General features: G+C 42.0%; 1 protein-coding gene across 2 annotated transcripts in view; it reads left to right on the top strand.

The window, feature by feature from the left end:
• The first annotated feature begins 139 nt into the window (after window positions 1-139).
• The window catches only part of Fhip1a (FHF complex subunit HOOK interacting protein 1A), a 237,507-nt gene continuing 213,191 nt past the window's right edge, over window positions 140-24,455 (top strand). The window contains exon 1 of one of the 2 annotated variants that reach the window (XM_021233104.2): window positions 140-491. The gene's annotated coding sequence lies outside the window, so the exon portion shown is untranslated. The remainder of the gene's footprint in view (window positions 492-24,455) is intronic. The other variant, XM_040752572.1, reaches the window with a different exon arrangement.

Here is a 24,455-nt window from a genome sequence, read left to right on the forward strand (position 1 = left end):
CCCGGGAGCACCTGGCGAGACGGGGCGGGGCGGGGCGGGGCCTGCTGGGGGCGTGGCCCGAGGCCCTGGAGGCCCCGGGGGCGTGGTCTGAGCCAGCTCCCCTGGGTCTCCCGGCAGGTTGGGCCCTGCCCCTGCCAGCGCCCCGCCCAGGCTCCTCGGAGGGTGCGGGCTGTGGGGCGGGAACGAGCCCGAGACCTGTCGGGCTCCGCCAAGGGCTGACGCGACGGAGAAAAGTTGTGCCTTGACCTTCTCTCGCTTGGTCATTGGTCCCCGGGTCCTCAGGCTGAGTTGAAGCCGGGCCTGGAGGTCACCGCGCCCAGACGCCCGAGGGCAGTTGCCCGGGTGTTGGGTGTTGGGCCCGGGAGGAGCTGGCGCTGCCCCGCTGTTAGTGCCCTGCGCTCTGGAGGCTCGGTTGTCCCTGGGACCCTCGCACAAACTTTCTGACTGTCGAGGGGACACCGCGTGGCGGGAGGATCCGTGGCCGCCGGTAGGTAAGAGATCTGTGCTGGAAGGATTGCTCGTATTTTATTTTAGGATGTTGGAGTAGGAGGAAGAGGGTGTCCCGAGAGCCTCCTTCCTGCATCCTGCTGGGCGACAGGAGCAGGTTTTTGAGAGAGGGAGGGCAGGAAGGCTGGCACCTTCCCAGCCTAAAGCTCTGTGACTGCCCAGGACGCTGCGGGCACTTGCACGCGACGTTACTCATGACTGACCCTGAGCAAGAGAGGGCCAGCTTGTTTTGACGGAGGAAGATGTCATCAGGTTTTTCTCGGTCCCTCGGGCCGCAGTGCCTGGGTCTCCCAGGAGTAACTGGCAAAGGCGATGAGATTTGACTCTGTCTTCCTCTCCAAACCTCCCGGCATACACGGAAATCGGAGGCGGTACCACTGGGTTTGCAGCACTTTCTTGCTGTGAGGAATTCACTGTTGGGCGGCTGTTACTCAATTGCATAAATTCTCTGATGAAACTGGACCGGAGTTATGATTCTCATTGATAGTGTATGTGGGTTCCCTGGCTTCAACAAAGCTCTCTTGTTAACCCCACTCGGGTGAGGTAGTAAACTAGCTATTGTTTTAGTTCAAGCTTGGGTAGATGAGATATTGGTGGTGACAGCTGCTATGTTTGCTTGGAACTTTGTGTGTGGGTCCGGACAATTATTAGTCCAGGTTAGCTTCAGCCTCCTGTACTTGACGGTGCAGCTGTCAACGACTCCACAGGTGATGCAGCCCTAGACATCCGGGTGCAGGGATTACCCCTTCGTTCCTCCTCATAGGGAAAACGCTCCAGACCGAAGAAAAACAGCTCTCAGAAGGAGGACGGGTGGGAAATACAGCAGACCAATTGTGCTTCCTTTAGGTTGGGCCACTCTGGCCCTGCTATCAAGTTCACCTCATTAGGAAGTCAGCTGCTTTCAGCTAATAGCCATAGCAGCTCTGATGAAACTATGTAGGTCAATGAAAAATAATTCCTGCGTAATCACCTTTATCCTGTTGATTAACAAGGTGAAAATTCCCCCTCCTTCATGTACCTGCCTGACCTGCAGCTCACGAGTGTACCTGGCACCAGATAAGACATTTCTGAAGCTGTCTGGACTCTATGGGCCCCAGCCAATGTCCCCATTTGGAGAACATCGGTGGTTTTCTTGGGACAGAAATTGAGAGATTCAGTCCAATATGGCAGACAGATTGGCTTTACTTTTCAGATAATTAAAGACTGGTTTCTTTGAGCACCAATGAATTCTTTCTCATGACACTGCTAAGAGTTTTAAGGCTGAGGTCCCATTTCTCATTTGTCTTATAGTTTTAGGGATATGATTAAATTACGTGGGAGGAAGGGCAAGGGAAGTAGGCACTTATGAAGTGGGTTTAGAATAGTTGAGAGTGGTCTAATAATTTAGACTCAGCTACCCAGCTAGCTTTTTCTTGCTCCCAATAAGAGGCACTGTGGGGTGTTCCCCTTAAATGTAGGCCTTCGGAGACTAGAAATGATGAGGGTGTTCTGGTTTTTCAGTCAGAGTGATCACTGCTGGACAGTTCTTTACCTCCCAGGTTTAGTTCAGAACTTTTTCTGCAAAGTTCTTTCTGTAGTAGGACACTAATAGACAATGACTGCAAACCAAAAATGTTAAAAAATATGTGCCTCAGTGGGGCTAAGTAGAAGACACTGGGAGTGAAATTGTGAGCCCGTGTTAGTGTTTTCTTTCACTACCATGCGTTGAATCCGTGCCTCAGGCTGCTAGGCAAGCATTTTATTATGGTGTGACACCCTCAGTCCTCTTGGGTTACTTTTAAAAGGAGAATTTGGTGAGGAATATCCTTCCTCTGTGAAAATCTTACAGAATGACCCTCTCCTATCTCTGCTTGGAAACGTGATCTCCACTCTGTGTGCAGTTGTCTCTGTGGTAGTCCACAGGCCCATTCAAGGTGGACCCTTGGACTCTAGTTTTGAAGCACAGTTTATAGCTACTTCATCTTTGGTCCCATTGACTTGCTAGCACTAGTTAATGGCCTATATAGAGGAACAGTGCTCAGGAGTGTTAATGGCCTATATAGAGGAACAGTGCTCAGGAGTGACCAGACCCCAAGGATTTCATTTATGGATGTTGTGGATAAACAGTAACAGAAGCAGATCTTTCTACAGTGTTATGATTGACATGTGCTTTCAGGTGTGCCATATTAAAGCTGTGTAGAGTAAACACTTTCAGTGAGTACTTTGCACTTAGACTACACAGGAGGAAGACAGATGAGGCTGTAGAGAGACTTTTTAAGGACATACTCAGCTTCTGGGAGTAGTGGATTTACACTTCAGTGTAAGATTGTTAACTTATGGACCATACTTTCCCCGTTACAGTTCTTGAAGTTTCTGGATGTAAAGTGGGATTTTATTTTTGTTTTTATTTAAGTCTCCCTCTCCCTCCCTCCCTCCCTCCCTCCCTCCCTCCCTCCCTCCCTCCCTCCCTCCCTCCCTCTCTCTCTCTCTCTCTCTCTCTCTCTCTCTCTCTCTGTCTCTGTCTCTGTCTCTGTCTCTGTCTCCATATTTTGGAAGCCAGAGGACAATGTTCAATGTTATGTGTTTTCCTCAGTATCTCTCCACCTTATTTTTTGAGACAGGATCTTACTGAACCAGCAATCCTGAGGACTTTGCGGTCTCTACCTTCTCTTCCTTCCCAGGCTGGGATTGCAGGCAGGCAGGCTGGGATTGCAGGCAGGCAGGCAGGCTGGGATTGCAGGCAGGCAGGCAGGCTGGGATTGCAGGCAGGCAGGCTGCTGCTGTCCTGATCTTTTTACTTGGTTGCTTAGAGAACAAACTCAGTTCCTCAATCTTGAGCAGCAAGTGTGTTGCTGACCAAACTGTCTCCCTAGCCCAATAAGAAAGTTTATTTATCAAAATTTATTTGTTTATTTGAGAGTGAGACAGAGAGAGCAAGAGAGAATGCCTTACTGCTCCAGTACATGTGTGAAAGACAGGGTAATTTTTGCGGGGTTGATTCTCACTTTCCACCTTTACATGAATTCCAGTCCATCAGGCTTGCTCTGCAGGCTCCTTTAACCTCTGAGCCATCTGTGGCCAGCCCCAGATCTTAGTTCTTATTAATCCAAATGAGAACTCCTGAGGAGTTAGGCTACCAGGAGTATGACATATACATATATATAATGATATATATGTATCACATGATATATACATGTAATATATGGGTATAATTACATATTAATATATAATCACTGAAAAAAACCCACAACAAAGCTTCCAAGCCCAAATGAAGAGATAAATATGTCCTTTACAAATAGTGGAGTAACTACAAGAAGAAATAGCTATGAGTTGAAGGGTCTTTTAAAGGACTTTTGTAAAGGAGGAATATATAACTTAGGATAAAGATGGCTATGCAAGAGTCTGCTGATTCTGGCTATGGATTTTCTGATATTATATAATATTTTATGTGTATGCTTTTAAAAAATCCTCTGGCAAGTATAGAATCAAGGCTTATTGCCAGATTTTTAGAGCTAACAGGGACACTGAGCACATGTGTGCTTGCCTATGGAGGCCAGAGGACAGCCTTGGATATCTGCTTAGTGACACCAACTACCTCCTTCGAGACGGGGTCTGCCACTGGCCTGCAGCTCACAGGCCGGCCAGTGAGTCTCAGGGATCTTCCTGCCTCTGCCTCCCATGTGCTGGGATTAGAAGTTTATGCTAGCATGTGTGGCACTTTTCTATGTATTTTTGGAATCTAACCCATGTCTTCATGCTTTCGTGGAAGCAGTTTGTCTACTGAATCTGATTTTCCTAGCCCCTGATTTTCCATGTTGAAAAATTTTCTTAGACATGGACTTTATGATTTGCATATACTTGTTTTGATCTGTTTTTGAGGGAAATACATATCTAACATATTATTCCTGGTTATTTTCTATTCTATAACACTAGCATTTTTGATATGTTAGATATTTGAGATCTCTCTAATGTATATATATATATATATATACACACATATGTATATGTATCACAAGGTATTTGCATTTTTGTCTTATTTTAAAGCCATGGTGTAGTAGTTTAAATGCTTATGAGAAATCTGACAATGGGATTTTTATTAACCTTTATTTGCTTGAGGAAACAGAAAAGTATTTGATATTTACCTATCGAGTGTAATAAAAAAACCTCAGTCAGCTGTGGTGACCATATGTATAATCCTACACAGGAGAGTGTAGGTCAAGATGATTGCTGTAAGTTTGAGGCCAGCCTGGGCTACATAGTGTGGTAGCCTGGACCACAGTGTGGGGCCCTGTCCCTTCTCACCAAGCCAAAACACCTGAAAACAAAACCCAAACTTAGTAGCTAATGTTATTTTCTGTCAGCTCAGTGAGTTTTCTGCTGAAGTACCTTCTTGTGCTTCTTTGACATTTGACTGCTTAGGATTTGGTATGTACTTTTTGAAAAGTTGCTATAGATATTAAGAATCAGCTTGTAACAGTTAAGAAATGGTTGAGTTGGCCCATCCCCTTTTTGTTTTCTTCAAAGTAATCCTTCCTCTTGACTACCTTTTAGGATTGGGTTGTCACCAAGGAGTGGCCATTCCTTCACAGTGAATCATAAAATGATTAGGGTTGGCAGAGTTTGCTACCTCAGTTTGCTGACTCAGCCCGACTGACTCCGCCTGCTCTCCACCAGCTTCTGTCATGCCAGGAATCGCCTCTCAACTAGTCTCTCTTCCTTGTTAATTCCCAAATTTGCCTCTTTATTGCTGACCTTTGGAATCCTCAGCTTTCTTTTCCAGTTTCTTCCTTATAGGTCTGCAGGTAGATCCTGAGAGCAAACTAAACTACAGAGAACCTGGAAGTGGTAATGTAAACCTGTAATCCTAGCATTTGAATATTGTGGCAGGAGGAACCACAATTCAAGGCCAGATTGCCTACACAGCAAGTCCCTACCTCAAGATATATGCTATACAACACAAACATGTCAATATAATATAGTGCAATACAGCACAGTATAATAAAATGCAATGCAGCCCAACAAAATAATAACCCCACATCTTAATCTCCTATCAGAGTTACTTATATTGAAGAGAACCATAGAAATGCTTATTATTGGTCAACTGTCTCTTATTGCATGGACAATTATATTTTTCAGTTTTGCTTTTCTTCTTCTCATTACCTGCTTCTATATCAAGGTCAGTTTAATTTGCTATTGTGTATCTTTGCTCATGTTTCATGGCCCTTTTTGCCTGGTGGATAATGACTCAACTCAAGGTGTAAAGGTTTGTTTGATGTGTCAGCTTGGTTAGGCAACAACAAGGTGTCCAGTACTCATCCTGGGTGTGTCTGTGAGAGTGTTTCTGATGGGATTAAATTTGGAGTTGGTGGATTTAGTAATGCAGATTGCTCTCCTCAGTGTGGGCAGGGCTTATTCACTTGATTAAAAGTCTAAATATAACAAAAATGTTGAGGCAACATGGGCTTGTTCCCTCTTACTGTGTTGCCTGGTGATTACTTGTTTCTTCCTTCCCTGTCTAATTGGGTTGGGGTTTGGGATTTTTGCTTTAAGGTTTAGGACCACATGGAAATTTATGTCATTGCTTTTCTTGGATTCAAACTTTCCATCAACAGACCCTGGAATTTCTTAGCATCTATAATCACATGTATTAATTCCTTATAATAATTCTGTTTATAAGGGCCAATCTCTCCCTCCCTCTCCCTCCCCTGCTGTCCCTTTCCCTCTTCATCATCTCCATGATCTCTCCTCATCTCCATGATCTCTCATCTCCATCATCTTGCTCTCCCATCTCCTCAGGCTCCCATCTATCTCCCATCTCCCATCTCCATCATCTCTTCTGGCTGTGTTTCTCTGAGCAAGCCTGACTGACAGGAGCCTCTGTGATCTGATGTCCTGTGCGTATGCTCTGTTTGGAGGCTGTGCTTGTCTGATCCTCATTCCTTAACTCACTCTACCTCTTTCTTCCTCCCACCTCTTCTGGGATCTTTCTTTCCTCCTTTTAGTTATTTCAGGAATGCCCATGCTTAAAACCTAGTTCATCGCCTTTGATCTCCATTCATTCTTCCTTGGCTGTCTTTCCTGAAGCAACGTTATGGCATCTCATTTCTTGCCATTTTAGGAGCTTGGTGATTTGATGGCCTCTAATGTCGTCTTTGAAATGTTTGCCCTTTTCCTCTTTAGGACTGAAATCAATTTATATACTTACAAATCCTTCACTGTTCTGGGCTGGCCAATTTTTTTTTACTTAGTAGATTACCAGTATGTATTTACCTACTATTATTATTTTAAAAGTTCTAAGATCTACTGAGAGAAGCAAAGGTAAATTAAGGACTTGCATGCACCCCCATTGCCCTCCCAATCTTAAGACCATGGCAGAAATGTCTAACTCACACCTAGAGGGACCCAACCCTTTCCCTGTGTGGTGCTCCATGGAGTGCCTGCCAGTTTTTTCGAAGTCCTTTCAAGAAAGGAAACTTATGTATATCATTCTTAGCTTGGAGTCAACCTTTACCAAGTTAAAAAATGGGTAGTGCTTTAAGTCTGTGAGATGACTCAGCAGTAAAAGTGCTCACTCTGTCACAGAGGACACAAGAGTGCTCACTCTGTCACAGAGGACACAAGAGTGCTCACTCTGTCACAGAGGACACAAGAGTGCTCACTCTCTCACAGAGGACACAAGAGTGCTCACTGCTCTCACAGAGGACACAAGAGTGCTCACTCTCTCACAGAGGACACAAGAGTGCTCACTCTCACAGAGGACACCAGAGTGCTCACTATTTCACAGAGGACACAAGAGTGCTCATGCTCTCACAGAGGACACCAGAGTGCTCACTATTTCACAGAGGACACAAGAGTGCTCATGCTCTCACAGAGGACACAAGAGTGCTCATGCTCTCACAGAGGACACAAGAGTGCTCACTGCTGTCACAGAGGACACAGGTTCAGTTCCCAGCACCCAGGGAACTGCAGCTCCAGGGCGATCTGACACCTCTGTCCTGCATGGGCACTGACACTCATTACACCCCCCTTCCCACATACACACAATTAAAACTGCAGCAGATCTTTGAAGTTGTGTTGGGTATATCTCGAGGTAATGGTTTGAAGTTATTTGGTGCCATCTGGTTCACCTGAGTTTCGTATAATTACCTTTGCTCTGCTTCTGCCTAAGTCATTCCCCATTTTCCTAAATATGCCAGATACCACTTTAGGCAAATAATTTTGACCAAATGTGAAGAAGAAATATGGAAAGTAGGCTGTATGTTCCTAAGAACTTTTTCGTATGTCTAATTTTATGCCGACTCATTCAAGCACAGTGTGACATTCATTGTTTTTCCTACAGTGGGATTTAGTTTTAGAGAATCACCATTGGAAATTGGGTCTCACTCTTATCTTTGGCTGGTATTTAAGTTCAAAATATTGTTCAGCCTCTTTGCTTTTCATCTCTGTTCTCTTGTACTTGTTTTAAACCTAGGACAGTTTACTTGGTTATATCTTTTGTTTATCAAGTCTCTCCAAATATGAATGTAAATCTCTGTCCTTTGCTTAGGCTAAGTTGACTTTATATCTTATGTCATAGATCATGGCCCAGCACTCAAGAAGTGTTTATCGATTGAAGAGGAGTTGCTGACCTGAGGCCTTTGACCTCTGTACATCTTTGTGGCTTAAGTTTCCGGTTGCATCCTCTGGAATTTCTATTTTTCTTCTTGTTGCTCAAGACTTCTTGTTACTGTTTGAATGTGAAATATCTGAACAGACGAATATGTTGAAATGTTGACTCCATCTCAGGCCTCTATTTTGGGAGGTGGTGGAAACTTTAGAACATAAGAAGCAGGTCATTAGGGGTGCCTTTGAAGGTTATACCTGGTCTTTGGCTCCATCCTGTTTCTGTCTCTTCTTTCTAATTACCATGAGGGGAAGAAATTCCTCTGTCATGAGATCCTGCTACCAGTATGTTGTGACCAAACTCATGGGCCAAGCCACCATGAACCCAAACATTTGAAACAATGAGCCAAAACAAATCCTCCCCCGAGCTGTTTATGTTAGGCAATTCATCAGAGTGATGAGTAAAGCTAGCTAACACATCCCTTCTATCTAGTTTTATGTTGTGTGTGTGTCACACACATGTACAGACATGCACATTCGTGCATATATGTATGCTTCTCATGAAATCTTAGTAACAGCCACATTGAGAACTGGGTATTTTACATTTCCCTGGAAATTCCAGGTTTGTGTGCAGCACTTTGACATATATGATCTTATGTGAGGTATTGTTGAGTCTGCAACAGTGATGATATTTTTTATAAGGCTTGTCTTTCATCAAAGCCTCCAATGTAGCAGACACTTTTATCATCAGAGGGTTCCCCCACCTTTTAATCTGCACCATGCATGGGCTCTGCTATACCAAGAGTAATGCAGGAGTATGCCATTGTCCAGCCTTCTGGGTGCAGGCATCACACTCCTTTGAAGAGTGCAATGTATGGCATTGACTTCATGGTAGAAAGGTCCTCAAGTAAAATTTGGAATCTGAGAAAGAAGGAAAAAGTACTAGACCACCAACAAACTTTTATGGAATACTTCTTAATGGAAGTCCTTTGGCTGGATGCTGAGGAAGGTCAGCATCAGGTCAGTTTGTTACCAGGAACCTCCCCCTGGTCTATGAGCTACAAGTGGGTCTCCCTGCTGGCCTTCTGAGCTACAAGCAGAACTCCAAGCAAGGATCTGGGGCTAGAGCTAGTGACTTTCAGATTCTTTGTCAATAAATTACTATTCCTGACTTCCTTGCCCTTCTTGGTAAGCTCTGAAGAGGAAACTATTTTCTTCCTAAAGGCTTCCTCTTCTTGCCTCCAAGCCATGGGAGTGCTCAGTAACGATTAGTGTGTAATGATGACACAGGGATACTCCTCTGAGCAATTGGAGAGCTGCAGGCGTGTCACACACTGGCAGGTGCTCACAAATCTCTTTTGCTGCTTTGAAATATCACTGCCAGGGGAGTTGTATACAACTTGTTCTGACAGAGTGGTCTTAAATATTCATTCCTTTTACCCATTGCCTTAAGAGAAGTGCCAGCATTTAGTCTTCAGGTTGCCAGCAGCAATTTTGAAGAAATTGTGTTATAACTTTTTCAAGAGACCTATTTTCACATAGCTTATTTATTTATGCATTAGCCTGTTAATATTTTTAATGATATAAGAACATACACTTTGGGGTCAGTGGAAATCAACTTTTTAGGTTGTTGTCTTTGACCAGTTATGCCTTCTGGTAAGTTAATTAACAATATTTAGTGTTGTGCGAGGCTGTGTGGATATAATGCATGTGAATATGGTTCAAATCCTTGATCTATTAATTGTTAATTAGTAAATGCATATCTGTTAATTGGTGTAATGACCAAGTTACTTTCCTTGGATGACTGTTTGCTCGTTCATCTGTAAGGTGGAGACTCATCTATGAAATGTAATGGCATACACCTGTAATCCTAGCTATTCTGCAGGTAAAAGTAGGAAGATAGTGAGTAGAGTGCTTGCCTAGCGTGGGCAAGGCACTGAGTTTGAACCCCAGCACCGCAAAATGGGGATGGGAGAAAGAGGAGGTGATAATGGCCACCTCAGGAAGTTTCTATGAGGTTTAGATAACAGAGTATATGTATGTAAAGTTCTTAATACCAAGGAATAATTAATGCATGCTATTGTTACTTACATGTTAATGACCTATGTAGCACCCTTCCAAGAACTCTGGTTCAACAAGTGAATAAGCTATGTCTGTAAAACTACAAAAGATGGTAACAAATACATATCTGAGACACAGAAAGTCGGACAAAAAGTAGTAAAGTATTATCTGTACTGATGGGAAGTACAAGAAACCAGAAGGATGGTCTCAGTCTTCAAGACTCATAATGGGAGCTGTAAGAGGACTCCTTTCATCTCATGTTGTAGAAGGGGGAGGGGCTAGTTGGTCACCTGACCAAAGTGTGGGAGAGATGAGGTCTCAGGGAAGCCCAAACTGGACAGTCTGTACTACATCTACTCTCTGTCTCATATCTCTACCTCTCTCTGTATCCGTTTTGCTCACATGGCTCAGGGTGTGGCTGTAGCAAGCCAAAGAACACTCAGGAGGAGGACCTGACCTTCCAAATTCTCAGCCATCTCAGGAGTCACTCTGGTCAGCCTTGCTTGAGTGTTGACACCTGTCCTTTTGCTCAAGGCCAGAGATACCAGTGATTGTCAAACTTCTCTGGACATTCTCCTGGGTCAGGGAAGAGGAGCTGTTTGAAAAGGATTGTACAATCTCAAGAGAAAAGAGGGATGCTGGCCGGCACGAGCCAGAGCTGTGCTTACTCCTGAGTGGGAATGGAGCCTGAGCTATTTGCGAGGAGGGGGTGGACATGTGGGGTGCTGAGCCAAGGGCATGGGTGCAGAAGGTGCCTGTGTCAGTCACACGGGATGGGGTAGGCACAGGGTGAATGGTCTCAAGTGGCTGGCTGCGGAGTCCCCCCAAGTTGATAGGGTAGAAACCCAGGCACTGATAACAGATCACCACAGTTGATTGGATCCTGGCTTTTACTGTTAACATAGGGTTCTTGCTGTTGGCCAACTACTTGATTTAGTAACTAGAGGGTTATTTCAAAAGTGTGTTGAGAAGTTGTGCTCACTGATTATAAATGAAGTAGTCTTTGTAATCAAGAGGCAGATATACATCCTGGTACTGTCTTAGGGGTAGACAAGAAAACAGACAACACAAAATAAACAACAGAAACCCCCAGCTGGGTGTGATGATTCACTTGGGAAGCCGAGGCAGGAGAATTGCTACAAGTTTTAGATCGTCCTGGGCTACAGAATGAAACCTTGTCCCAATCCAAAACCACACACACACACACACACACACACACACACACACACACACACACACACACACACACACACACACACCAAACCCCTAAACAAATGAAAAACCCAATACTGTATTACAGAGTAACCAAAAAGTCAGCTACAACCCTGTCTTGAGAGGAACCCTGACCAGTAAATGTAGAATGATAGCTATGAAAGGTTGGCACTTGGTTGCCATTAAAGAAATAACCAGTGGCTACCCCTCAATTCAGTTCCCAGCAACCTCCTTTCTCCTCCCATAGCTTGCTCATGGGAAACTTTGTGTTAAGTTAGGCAAAAACCTTGGGTCCACTGATAAATCTTATCATCGCAAAAAGAGAAAGAAGTGAACCTGACAGTCTCCTGATGTAATAGAACAAATACAGAAGCATCTATGAAGCTTCTTGTTAAAGAACTTAGCATGATCCTTATCAAGACTTTTAGATTAAACTACTTTTTATTTATTTTTAAGAACAGAAAAAAAGAGGATTTAAATTTTAAACTTTAGGAAATCTTTATGTGTTTGAGTGCTTTGTCGACATGTATGTCTGCAGCATGTGTGTACTTGGTGCCTGCAGGGGACAGAAGAGGATGTTGGATTCCCTAGAACTGATTACAGATGGTTGGTTGTGAGCCATTGTGTGGAGGTTGGGAATCGAACCCAAGTCCTCTGGAAGAGGAACCAGTGTCACTAACCACTGAGCAGTCTCTCCAGCCCCAGTGGAGATTTAATTAGTTAAACACAAAATGTGGAAGTCTCTATTGGACATATTACTTACTCAGTTTGTTTAGTAAGTAGCCAGAAAGAGGGAAGAGACGGGAGACAGGTAGGAGATACAGCAACTATGTTTGGCTCTTGGCTTGAAGAGAGTAACCATGAAGTCCTTAAAATAAAATTATAAGGCAGTTTGGAAGCTCTCACTAGATAGCAGATGAATTAATGAACTGTATTTTGTACAGAGAGTTGTCTTTATTTTGGGGGTGCTGGATATTGAACATTCACTTCAAAACAATCTGGGAAGGGTAAGGAGTGGGGATGGAAGACAACCATGGGCTGACTACACCTGAAAAGTAAAGGATTAATGAAAATCCCTCCACTTGGAATTCAGAAATTATAAAATCCCCTAGGGTTTAGCTAATCCCCATTTTTTCTTTTAAATTTTGTTAAGAAGTGGTGAGTGTACATGGTGGTATGGTTATATTTGAACTCTTGGCAAAGTATCTCTGTCTAGTGTATAAAATTGTGATCAGTTGAACATTCTTATCTCAGGGAGGGACACATGTTTCCCCTGTTTTTCAGGTGACCATGAAATGTCCAAGTGAACCTCACCTTAGCACAGTGAGCACCTTCTCTGTGGTGACTCAGCAGTGGTTCAGATTTTTCTGTAAATTGCTCTTTTGTATAGTTCTACAGAGTAGAAGCTTTGAGATTTTAAACCCTAAGTTCACTCTACTTTACTGTTTTCTGTAAAAATCAAAACTGCTGAGAGTTTTGCAATTTTGCCTCCTCGCCCCTGTTGGAAAGATTTCAAGGTACAATTTGAATATAATCACACTGCATAGAGTACAGCCTGCCTCCAAGAGTGATTGTTCAGGTCAGAATGTAATAATTTTTTTTGAAATATCACTATATGCTTAATGCAGGCTTAAACACACATGTTATAAATCATGATAATGGACCAGATGGTATGGCTAAACACTAACTTATTTCACACTTGCTTTAGTAGTTTTTATAAGGGGAGGAAACCGGAAATTCATATGCAGAATTTCTTTAAATAATGCCTAGATAGTGACTTAGATTACTAAAAGTAGCCTATTTAAAAGTGCTTTTTGCCTTTAGAAGTTTCATTATTGACTTTCTATGGTCTCATATGCTTTTCTTGGTAATTTTCACATTGAATTTCTTTCAAATAAAAATGCATTTTTGGTGTCATAAACTACAGTTGTAAAATCTCAAAATTACACTATCTTTTTTAGTTGTTTCCAGAATTAGAATGTAGATGGTATATTTGCTGTTTGTGTGAGAGCAGTAAAACCCCAGTTCCCCTTGTCCATGCTGAGCTGCTGTACACATTGCTTTGTATAAGTTTATGCAGTCTAAAAAAATTCTGAGATTTAGATCTAAATTATAAGATCTAAAGGATGGAGAGAAGGGATAAGGGAAGTTAGTCAGTTAATGTTGTGGGGACATTCTTGAGACCCTCATGTAAATACCAACACAGTAGACAACTCCCCCCTTTGTCCCCTCATATGTTTTTATTTAAATTAGAAACATGAATGCTTCATATGTCAATCCCAACTCCCTCTCCCACCCCTCCTCCCTTGTCCCTCCACCAGCTCCCCAGCCCCCCACCCAATCCCCACATCATTTCCCAGGGAGGGTGAGGCCCTCCTTGGGGGGATCTCCAAAGTCTGTCATTTCATCCAGGGAAGGACCTAGGCCCGTCTCCATGTGTCCAGGCTGAGAGAGCATCCCTCTATTTGGAATGGGCTCCCAAAGATCATTCGTACACCATGGTAAACACTGATCTACTACCCAAGGTCCCAGAGATTTCTGTGTCCTCCTCACTGAGACTACATTCATGGAGTCAGGATCAGTCCCCTGTTGGCCTCTCAGCCATCAGTCTGGGATTCAAGAGCTCCCCCTTATCCGGTCTGCTGTCTTTGTGGGTTTCATCATCATGGTCTTGACCCCATTGCTCTTTACTCCTCCATCTCTGTCACTAGGTTCCAGGAGTTCAGTTCAGTGTTTAGCTGTGGGTATCTGTCTCTGCTTCCATCAGTCCCTGGATGAAGGTTCTAGGATGGCATATAGGGTAGTCATCAACCCTATCATCGAGGAGGGGCTATTAATGTAGTCTCTCCACTATTGCTTAGTTTCCCAACAACTCCCCTTTTTTACATCTAAACTATCCATACTATTGACCTCAAGTAATCCAGAAGTACCAGGACCCCACCATCTCCAACTCACTTTTCTCTGCCTTTCTTTTGTGTAGCCACAATGTAAATAGTCTATGTTTTCCCTTCCCAGACTCTGACTATAAAACTACGGTTGGCTTTTAGATCTGTTGCACTGTTCCCAATTGCTATTAGTTGTTTTTGTGTGTTTTTTCTTCTTCTAAGACATCATTTCTCTGTGTAGCCCTGGCTGTCCTGGAGCTTACTCTGTTGGAAGGCTGGCTTCAAACTCACAGAGATTCACCTGCCTCTTTAAGCTCTTTAGGGATTAAAGGCGTGTGACACCACTGTCTGGTTTAATGTGTGGTTGTCTTTTTTTTTTTTTTTAAGATTTATGTCTGAGTGTTTCAAATGCATGTATGTATGTGCACCATATATGTGCAGTACCTCTGGAGGCCAGAAGAGGGTGTTTTATGCCTTGGAACTAGAGTTACAAACAGTATAGAGCTACCATGAAGGTTCTGGGATTTAAACCTGGGTTCTCTGCAAGAGCGGCCAGTGCTCTTAACCACTGGGCCATCTCTCCAGCACTGTATCTAGGTTAGCTCAATAAACTCCTTTACTTCAGAGACCCCTTATTCTTAGGAGTCTTGGTTTAAACTGTATGGTTGACTACATTTTGAACTTACTATGTTCTGTCAAAGTTGCAATAATTTCAGTTAATGATCTTAATTGGACTTGTTTTCATCTAATTAATTAGTCAGTTAATTAATTAATCAGAGACAGGGCTTGCTGTATAGCTCAGGCTAGACTCTAACTCATAATCTTTCTACCTCAGCTTTCCAAGTTCTGGGAGTATGTGAATATATACAGTGTGTACTGATCATATCAAGGTACTTAGCATTGTCATTTCAAACATTTCTCAACCATGTTTTTGTGTAAGGGAGCCTTTGAATTTTTTCTGGTTCTTTATAAATCGTTTAATAAGTTGCTGTAAACTCTAGTCACTCTGCATTGCTATAGAAGTCTACTTACCCCTCTTATTTCACTGTATCTTGTTACCAAATATGTGTCTCCTTCCCTGTTGCCTTGCCCTTCCTGGCCTCTGGTAATCACAATTCTACTGTCTTCTGTGAGATCAACCTCTTATTTATTTATTTTTGCTTCCCATATGAATGAAAGCATGAGATGTTTATCATCATTGAATCAGCTTTACTTTCTAGAATTGGGCAACTCATCATTCTTTATTCTATAACACAGACTGCGTTTGATTGTTCAGGGAAGGGAGATTGGTTTTAGAGACAGAAAAGAACTTAATAAAGCAGAAACAGAATAAAGAAGTAGACTGTTCATGCCAAGGTTCCCTGAAGCCGAGCTAGAGCAGAGAACTGGTCAGCTAACATCAGGTTACTTCTTTTGCGTAAGGTTCATTTCAGGTTACTTCTTTTGCATAAGGGTTAAAACCAAAGGAGCTTGATTATCATACCATTTGAAACTGGCCCATTTGGGAAATTTGGCTGTTAATCTCTAATCCTGTTTTACTGGAAGTTCAGAAAAAGGGCTTTGGCTAAGCTTGGTGATTGGGACCTGCAATGTCAGTGACTTCATTTTGGTTTTTAGCTTAGTTCAAAATAATGACTTCCTGTAATTTTTATTTAACAGTTGTTGCTGACATTGTAACATTGTGACCCATACTTACTGTGAAGCTGGATTTATGGGAGGGCTGTATTTTCTGGAAGATATGAATTGGATACACACACACACACACACACTTGTGTACAAATATATTCAAAGGAATATAGCTATAAAAATGATTTTCCCTATGGGTAAAGGCTTAGACCTAAATCTTTGCAGACTTTGTGGGTATTGTATTTGCTTACTAAGTGGTTTATTATGAAACTGGATGATGATTATTAGACCTCTGCTATCCCATCCTTTCAGAATTATAAATTCACCCAGTTTATGTACCCAGCAGTAAAAGAGAAATGATGTTTGGAAATGAGTGGTTCCATTTCCCTTGATGTACAGTACCACAGTAATTTGTTTTGCATTTTTAATAAATGCTTTTGTGCAAGGAACAAATATATTTCATAATGTTTCTGAAGGTGTTCATTGTTTTATTACCAAGTGCAGCACAATTTCTCAGGAATTTATGTTTATATAAAATGAGATGCTAAGTTTTGTTTAGTTTTTTCCTTGTTATCTAAAACATGCTACAGAAATACCATAAACTTGATGCAGAAAACTGATTGAAAAATGACCTTAAAATTTGTATGATTTTATTTTTTGGTTTTCAATTAAGATCAAAAAGTTACCCTCAAATAAATGTTGAATACAAAATATTCCATACCATTTAAAAAAATCAATTTCATGTGCTTGGTGGCTCTCAAATCTATTCATTTCTGTCCATCTTTACTGCTCTCTTCTGGGTTGTTATGTTAACCTCTTCACCGGTCACTTTCCATTGGATCTCCACTTTTATGGTAGAACCAAGCTGTCAGTGTGGATCTCATGGTGGCCTCCCTTCCCATCTTGCTTTCCACTGGACTCTGTTTGGAGACTCTTGTTGCTTAATGTTTGCAAGCCTCTATCATTGTGTCTCCAGCCTTGTCCAATACTACTGTGTCAGTAACTCTCAGTACTCAAGGGTCTCCATCCCTCTTAAAATGTCATACTGAGCTTTGGTGCACATTGCTCACTTCCCCTTGCTTGGCCCCTATCAGCACGCATCTCCTTCTTGGTCCCAGGGGTCTAGTTAACTACTATTTAGTTTCTACTCAGCTCTATTTTTTTTACACTGTAATAACTTGGTCTTACTGCTTTGGGCTTTTACATCACTGTGTGTCTTTTCACCTACCATTGAATTTATTGTATAATTTATATTTTTGTGTAAATTGGTTTTGAACTTGACTATAAATTTCATGTGGGCAGATGGTGGACCTGTGTTTGCTCACTGTTATTATATCTTCAGCACTTGCCACACATATAGTGTATAGTAAATCCTTGTCTCATGAATGTATGACATGAAAGGAGGAATCGGATTTGGCTGATGTCCAGTTGTTTAAGAGCATGCGCAATGTCAGTATCAAAGTTACTGTAAAAAGAGAAGTAGGCTTTCAAGGAAATTATGAAGTTGTCTATTCATTCCATGTCTGCAGTTCTTAGAGGGGGGGTTTGACACATTTCTGGAGAATGATTTTTTAGAAATACAGTCATACATCAGTTCCAGAACCTTTTGAGGATGCTTAAATATACAGATGCTCAGTCCCTTATATGAAATGATACAGTATTTGCATATAACTTCTGCACATGTTCTTACATATGCTAACTCACTTCTAGATCATTTATAATATCAACTCCAATGTACATTAAATAAATAATTGAATTGTTGGGGGGAAGAACATCTATACATGTTCTGAATAATATTTCCTCAAATACTTTCACTATGTTGTTAGTTTATTTAAAACCTACAGACACAGAGGACCAACTGTGGTTTGCAAGCTACTTAAAAAAGCACACACACTTTTGATTAAAAAATGATATCCAGCTTGGAGATTCTCATTATTTCTAAAAGAATGTCTAGCCTACACATACCAAATTCCACATTCAAAGGACCAAATTTGCCACAGTTGAAAATTTAAAAGAATGTTTTAAGCATGAAGGCAGTCCTAGAAGAGTTACTTCTAAAATGTTTTGAGTGTTGGCAGGTATTTTTGTAGTAAGGATGTAGTCTTTGAAGAGAATAATCCTCTTATGGATGTATGGTTTATTTTTCTGTTTCTGTTAAAATCACAGAGTCATTCTTCATGCAGAGGGAAATTCCAGTTTTGCTGTTGGCCATGAGGTGGGGGATATGTTTTATTTAAATTATTCACTTCATCTTGCAGACTTTTTTTTAAATCAGAAAGGCATACAATAGGGGACCGAGTTAATTATAAAGAACTTTAAATCTTACAGATGATGAAGTCTATATTCAGGACTATTCCCTCTTCATGTGAACAAGTATAGAACATGCGCCACATTCTCTAGTTGAAAAGAATCAGGGCTTCTTGCCACATTGTACTATTTAAGGTATTTACTCAGCACTTCTGTTGACTTAGCTGTGAGCACCTCACCTCATTTGTACAAGCACTGCTCTTTTACCATCTGATCTTGTGAGAAAGTTACTACACATGCTTTTTTTCTCCTGTAGCTTAAATCAGTGCTGCTTTTAAAGCAGCGATAATTTGTGTGTGTCTTAAATAACACATACTTAACTTTGCAATTTAGGCCTTGGGGACCTGTAAAAGCACCTATTGGAGATTATCTTCAAGTGGGGCATTTGTCCCAGCGCCATTCAGGGCACTGCCAGGCTATATTTTTCGCTGCTCAAATCCTCTGAGCAAATGTCCTCCCATCAGCACAGCTTAGACGGTGTCACTGTAGTGCACAGCTGTGTAGTAAGCTAGCATTTGGGTGGGCAGCCTCAGTTCTCTGGCCAGGACCAATGTCCTTCTGACCTTTCATTCTGGTGTCCTTGTTTGCACCTGAGCCACAGAGGCTCGGTGCGCATTTGCTCTTTGTTTCCCTTCCGACTCGCCAATAAAAGCTTACATTTTCCCGCTGCTTTGGTTTTGACATTATTTCCTACTGCAAATATATCCTTTCTACCTGGCAGTAATGTCAAGATTTGTGAGAGAATTTCCGCTCTTTTGAATTTGGTCTGTTGAAGAATGGTCCTTTGCTAAATATCAACTCAAGCAGGTTCTTATACTTTAGTCAATAAAGCTGGTGGGAGAGATCCTTGAAGTGTTGTGAGGACTTGCTTTGTTCTTTTCCTGCCTGTGTGAATTTCAGCAAGGCCTTCTGTGGTTGAGTTGCCTGGCTGACCTTTATCTGTGAGAGCCCCGGCCAGACACTCCCTGCCTCCAAATGGCGTTGTCCCTACAGGGATTTAAATGATGTCACATGCATTTTGACTGAGATGCACTTAACATTTTCATGTAGCCCTTTATTATTGTTTCTTTAATCTTCCATTGGTAAGCTGGGAGGTCATGTTATTATGTAATGTATTTGACAGGCACAGATACTGTGCATATCTCTTACGTGGTTGCCCTGCTATTTCATGTGTTGGATATTAAAAGAAAGAGGATTACTCTTCTAGGTAACATAGTGACATCTAGGTAAATTATTTTGTGTTGGCTCCAGGAAGTCTCAAGAATGATGGCAGTAACATGCTGAAGTCACTTGTGTCCACTGGATGAGTCCTGAAGTGCTATGAGGTCGTGAAAAGTTAATGGAGAATTAATGCTTTGTAAACATAATTCCCTATGGCTTCAAATAATCACCTACTCAAGCTCAGACAATGTATTTTATAATCATTCTGACTGAGTTGGAACAATTTAAAACTGGTAAGGAAGGGGTAATAAAGGATTCAGGCTGACCGTTTGGCTGTGAAGCCTGTAAGCTGCTTTGCATGACAGATTCACTAATCTTTCAGGGAGGGAGATGAGGTGGACAGACTTTAAAGTGATGCTGGTAACTGGTGACAGAGTTGGTGCCTGAACCCAGATCTCTGACCCTGACTACTCTGCATGGCCACCTTTCCTCGGGCAGGGAGATGTTATGTACCAAGAAATAAGTCAGATTCCTGGGCTAGCCATGTAGCCAGTGGAGAGCTAGCTTTTCATTTGCAGCACTACAACCCAAAATCGTAATGTTTACTGAAAAGAGACGACAGAATCAGGTTTAGAAGATGAATTAGTAAAGCACTTGAGTTTTGGTGGAGCCAATATGAATGTAAAACAGTGACTCTATTGTCAAGGAAATAAAATTGTCTATGCTGAGTCACATATGAGTGATAGTGGTTTAGGAACACAGATTCAAGTTACTAACGGATCACATGTTCCACTGTGGAAGAGATTACATGAACTTTTGTACTTCCAGAACAAAAGAAACTGTAAGTCAATACAGTTACCAGTGGGAGCATCCATAGATGGGATGTAGCACAGGAGGGAGCCTCCTACAGGCTTCAGATGTTCTAAGAATCCAGCAGGGTTCTTAGCTTAGGGTTGGTGTACCTATAGATATGCCTGCTAAGTGATGTATTCTGAGAAGGTTGCCTATTAATCACTAGAGTGTCAGGTTAGACTTAACAGTAAAGGTAATTGGCCTTTGAAATGCTCAGGTCTCATGGCATGGCCTGTAATCATACTATTCAGGAGGCTTGAGGCAGGAGGACCACAAGTTCAAGGTCTGCCTGGGTTGCAGACTGAGTTCAACACCTATTTGGGCAGTACAGTTAAATCTCATCTCAAATTAGTAAGTAAAAAGAGGGTTTGGGTTACAGTTCAGTGGCAGAGTGCTAGCCTATGTCTGGGTTTATCTTCATACCTGGCGGTAGAGGTGGTGTTATTTAAAAAAAAAAGAGTTAAAGAGAATTTTGGTTCGTGACCTACAACATTCCATCTCTCCATGTCCCCATATCATAGTTATCCAAGATCAAGTATCCCACAGCATCTTTAATATAGTTACACATTCAGAGAACTGCATATCAGCATTCTGATCTCATAGACATTTATTGAAGGCATGGTATGTGCCAAGCACTGTGTGAGATTCTAGAGACGGTGCCAAGACTATCAGCTGTCAGAACTTATGACGTATATAAAAATAACTTCTATAGAAGAGAGGATTCATTCACTCCCGTGGACGTTTATGTCATGCCTGTGTGTGCCAGAACAGGATTAGGTACCATTCATTAATTCATCCTGAAGTTTTGATTGTCCACTATGTGCCAGATGATGGTCTAGATGCCAAGGTTGTAACTGGACAAAGCTAGCACAGCCTGTTTACCCATTGTGTAAGTATATCTGTATGAAGGAGAGAAACAGTACATAAATAAGCAAGAAAAGGCACATGCAAAGAAGCAAGGTGGGCTGTACACAGCCACTGGACTGACATGTTAGATGGCAAAGATATTTAAGGTTTCTGTCCTGGCCCTGGAGGAGGCAGATATGTGGACTGCAAACTGCTGTATGATTCCACATTCAGAAAGACTGAAGTGTGAACTCAGTGCTGTGGGGAAAGCCTACTGTGGAAACCTGGGCTGTCCTGGTGAAGATACTGAAGGATGACTCCTGGTAGTGAGTTGACAGGACTAGATGTGTGTGTGGTAACTGTGAAAACTGTGCTGGCCAGGAGACAGACAGAAACCGTGTGATGATTACACTCTGGAAGGAGACCGCTGGTTTAGTGCAGGGGTCTGGAGAAAAGAAGTGGTTATTTCACAGAAGAGAACCAAGGGATTCTTCCTGGGTATGGTGACATTTAAACTGGGCCGTTAACCCGCAGAGATGGGAGTGGAGCAGATATCCCGCAGTGGTGTTACCATGGGCAAAAGTGGATAGATACAACTCATCTGGAGAGCAGCGGACTTACTGGCAGGTGATAGCAGCTTGCTTCAGGAGTGCAGAAGAACTCAAGAAGGCATTAGGGGAGATTGAGACAGTCATAGCTTTAGGAATTTATTCTGGTAGCATCTTATAGATAAATTGGAATGGAAAACAGAGGTAGCCAAGGGAAATTGTGGAGGCTTTTGTCATGTTTCTGAGGGACTGGAGCCCGGCTCTGGGATACGGATGATGGCGTTGGGGGTGAGGATGGGTGTAGTAGGATTGCTAAGGAAGTAGAAGTTAAAAGCAGTGTTCTTTCTGATCAGGCATGGAGAGAAAAGGAAGGAGGGAGACAAAGTCCCCAGACAGCACATAAAACAGCTCTGTGCCCCATTTACTTCTTCACATGCTGTTGGGAAGCTTGGAATTTCATCTTTTGGTGCCATCTCCTAGAACAGCTTGTTTATAGCAAGCAATAGGAAATATCTTTGCATCCCTTGAAGAGTGCAAATGCTTGTTTCTGATGGAACATCATAAGTAATTGTGTTTACATTGGAAGCATAGGTTCAAATTGTTTGTTGCACTGTAATTATGTAGGTGTAGAACCTCATGGTCTCCATATGTGAGTTTTAGTCCAATTTTTCATATTCTGCCCTGAATCTTTTTTCTGCTCTAATTGATGTACTCCTTGATCACAAATTTTTAATTTTCCTCCCAAATACATGCCTTTCTCCTAACCTACCTCAAGTCCATTGTAGAAATAGTGGAGGCTAAATAAATATGATGCTTCCTATGAGATCCTCTTAGAATGCTATTGTGGTTTGAATGTTCCCATTGTACTGGGCATTTGAACACTTGGTCCCCAGGTGGTGGTGCTGTTTGGGAAGGCTTAGATGATGTAGGAAGGATAGAGGAAGGACATCACTGGGGATGGGCTTTGTGATGAAAAGCCTAGAGCTACTTCCAGTTTTCTCTCTCTGCTTTGTGTGTTAAGAGAAGCTTTTTCTTTGAGAGAAGCCTTCCCGCTGTTCTGGTTCTAGAGCCGCATCAGTCCCAAATAAACACACAGGAGGCTATATTAATTATGAAGCGGTTGGCCTTGCTTGTTTCTTACTGGCTAGCTCTGACTTAAGTAATTACCCCATAATTGTTAATCTAAGTATTTCTCTTACCGGAGAATAGTTCCGGGCTTCCTACCCCATGGTGGTTACATCTCGAACTCCTGTGTTTCTCCTTCCCAGAGTCCTCCTGGACTCCTAGTCCCTCCTATCTAGATTCCCTATTGGCCAGACAGTGCTTTATTGACAAATGCACAGGACTTCCCCAACATTTGTGCTTATGGTTGAAGATGAAAGCTCTCAGCTTCCCACTCTTTGCTGCCATGTCTCCCCAGGGTGATGGACATGTACCCCCTGGAACCATAAGCCCCAATAAACTCCCTTCCTTACAGTGTTTTGATCATGGTGTTTGTTGGAAAAGTAGCAAATATATATATAGTTATAGATCAGTATGTAAACAGAAGACTCTTAGTTTAGATGTATGTATTTTATTTTCCATAATCTTTGTCTTCATTTTTTTTTCCTGACATAGGGTTTCTTTGTGTAACAGCTCTGGTTGTCCTTGAACTCACTTTGTAGACTAGGCTGACTTCAAACTCCCAGAGATCCACCTGCTTTTGCCTTCCAAGTGCTGGGATTAAAGACATGTGCCATTACCACCTGACTTCATTGGTTATTTTCATGGATAGTTTTTTTTGGGGGGGAGGGGAAATGGTGCCATATAACCTCAGACTGTAAAATTAAGTGGAAGTTCATGGGTGTATATTTGCACACTGACCCAATCCACCCTTTCTCTTGCTCATTCGTAGGTGTACGATTCTTTACAAGCAGAACTGAAAGGAAAGGAAAGATAAGGCAAAAAGAAAGGATATTCATTCACAAGTGTTAGTAGTGGCTCCATTTGGAAACTTAAAGTTCATGTTACTAATGATCTGGAGCTAACCCTTAGGGTTGGGCTAACTAACTCAATTTGCTAATACTTTTATTTGTAATCAATTTATGCAGACTCTGTATCATAAATCTGGGTAGCATTTGTGATAGTTTGCTACTGGGTGTTTAGCAGGCTGCTGAATAGGTTAAAAAATTGTTTTCTTGATGCCCAGATTCTGCTGTATAAAAGAGAGATTTTGTTTTGTTTTTGTAAAAGGCAAATATTTTTTTCTCAGTGGTCAGATGCCATTATAACAATAATATTTTTAATTAAGATAACCAAATAGTTACATAGTTAAATGTTAAGCATATTATTTAATATCCAAATAAATAAATGGCTAGATTTATTCTGTTTAGTCTCTTGTAATCTCCTTATTACCTCTTTCAGTTTCTTCCTTTCCATTTTTCAGGAAAGGGCTTCTCTGTGTAGCCTTGGCTGTCTGAAACTTGCTCTGTAGACCAGGCCAGCCTCGAACTCCCAAGCTCTTTCTCTGTAGATATGCCTGCCTCTGCCCCACAGTGCTAGGATTAAAGTGTCCCACCGCCAACTGGCTCTTCCAGTCCTAATAAAGTGGATGGAGCCTGGAATGTAGAGATGGCTCAGCAGTGATGAGCACTGACTGCTCTTCCAGTGAACCCAGGTTTGATTCACAGTACCCACATGGCAGCTTCCCATTTTATGAAATTATAATTTCCTAAACAGAATACACTTTGTTTTAGACTGGGGACCTATTTTCTGTTACTAGGGAGGGCCACACTGTTTTTGAGATTTAATTTGTATGAGAAGGGAATGAGTTCAGCTCAACAGCGCAGTGGCGTCCTCAGACCCTAGCTGAGTTTGGTTCCAGCTGGAG

Source organism: Mesocricetus auratus, unplaced genomic scaffold, assembly GCF_017639785.1.
Source record: "Mesocricetus auratus isolate SY011 unplaced genomic scaffold, BCM_Maur_2.0 Super-Scaffold_100009, whole genome shotgun sequence".
NCBI lineage: Eukaryota > Metazoa > Chordata > Mammalia > Rodentia > Cricetidae > Mesocricetus > Mesocricetus auratus.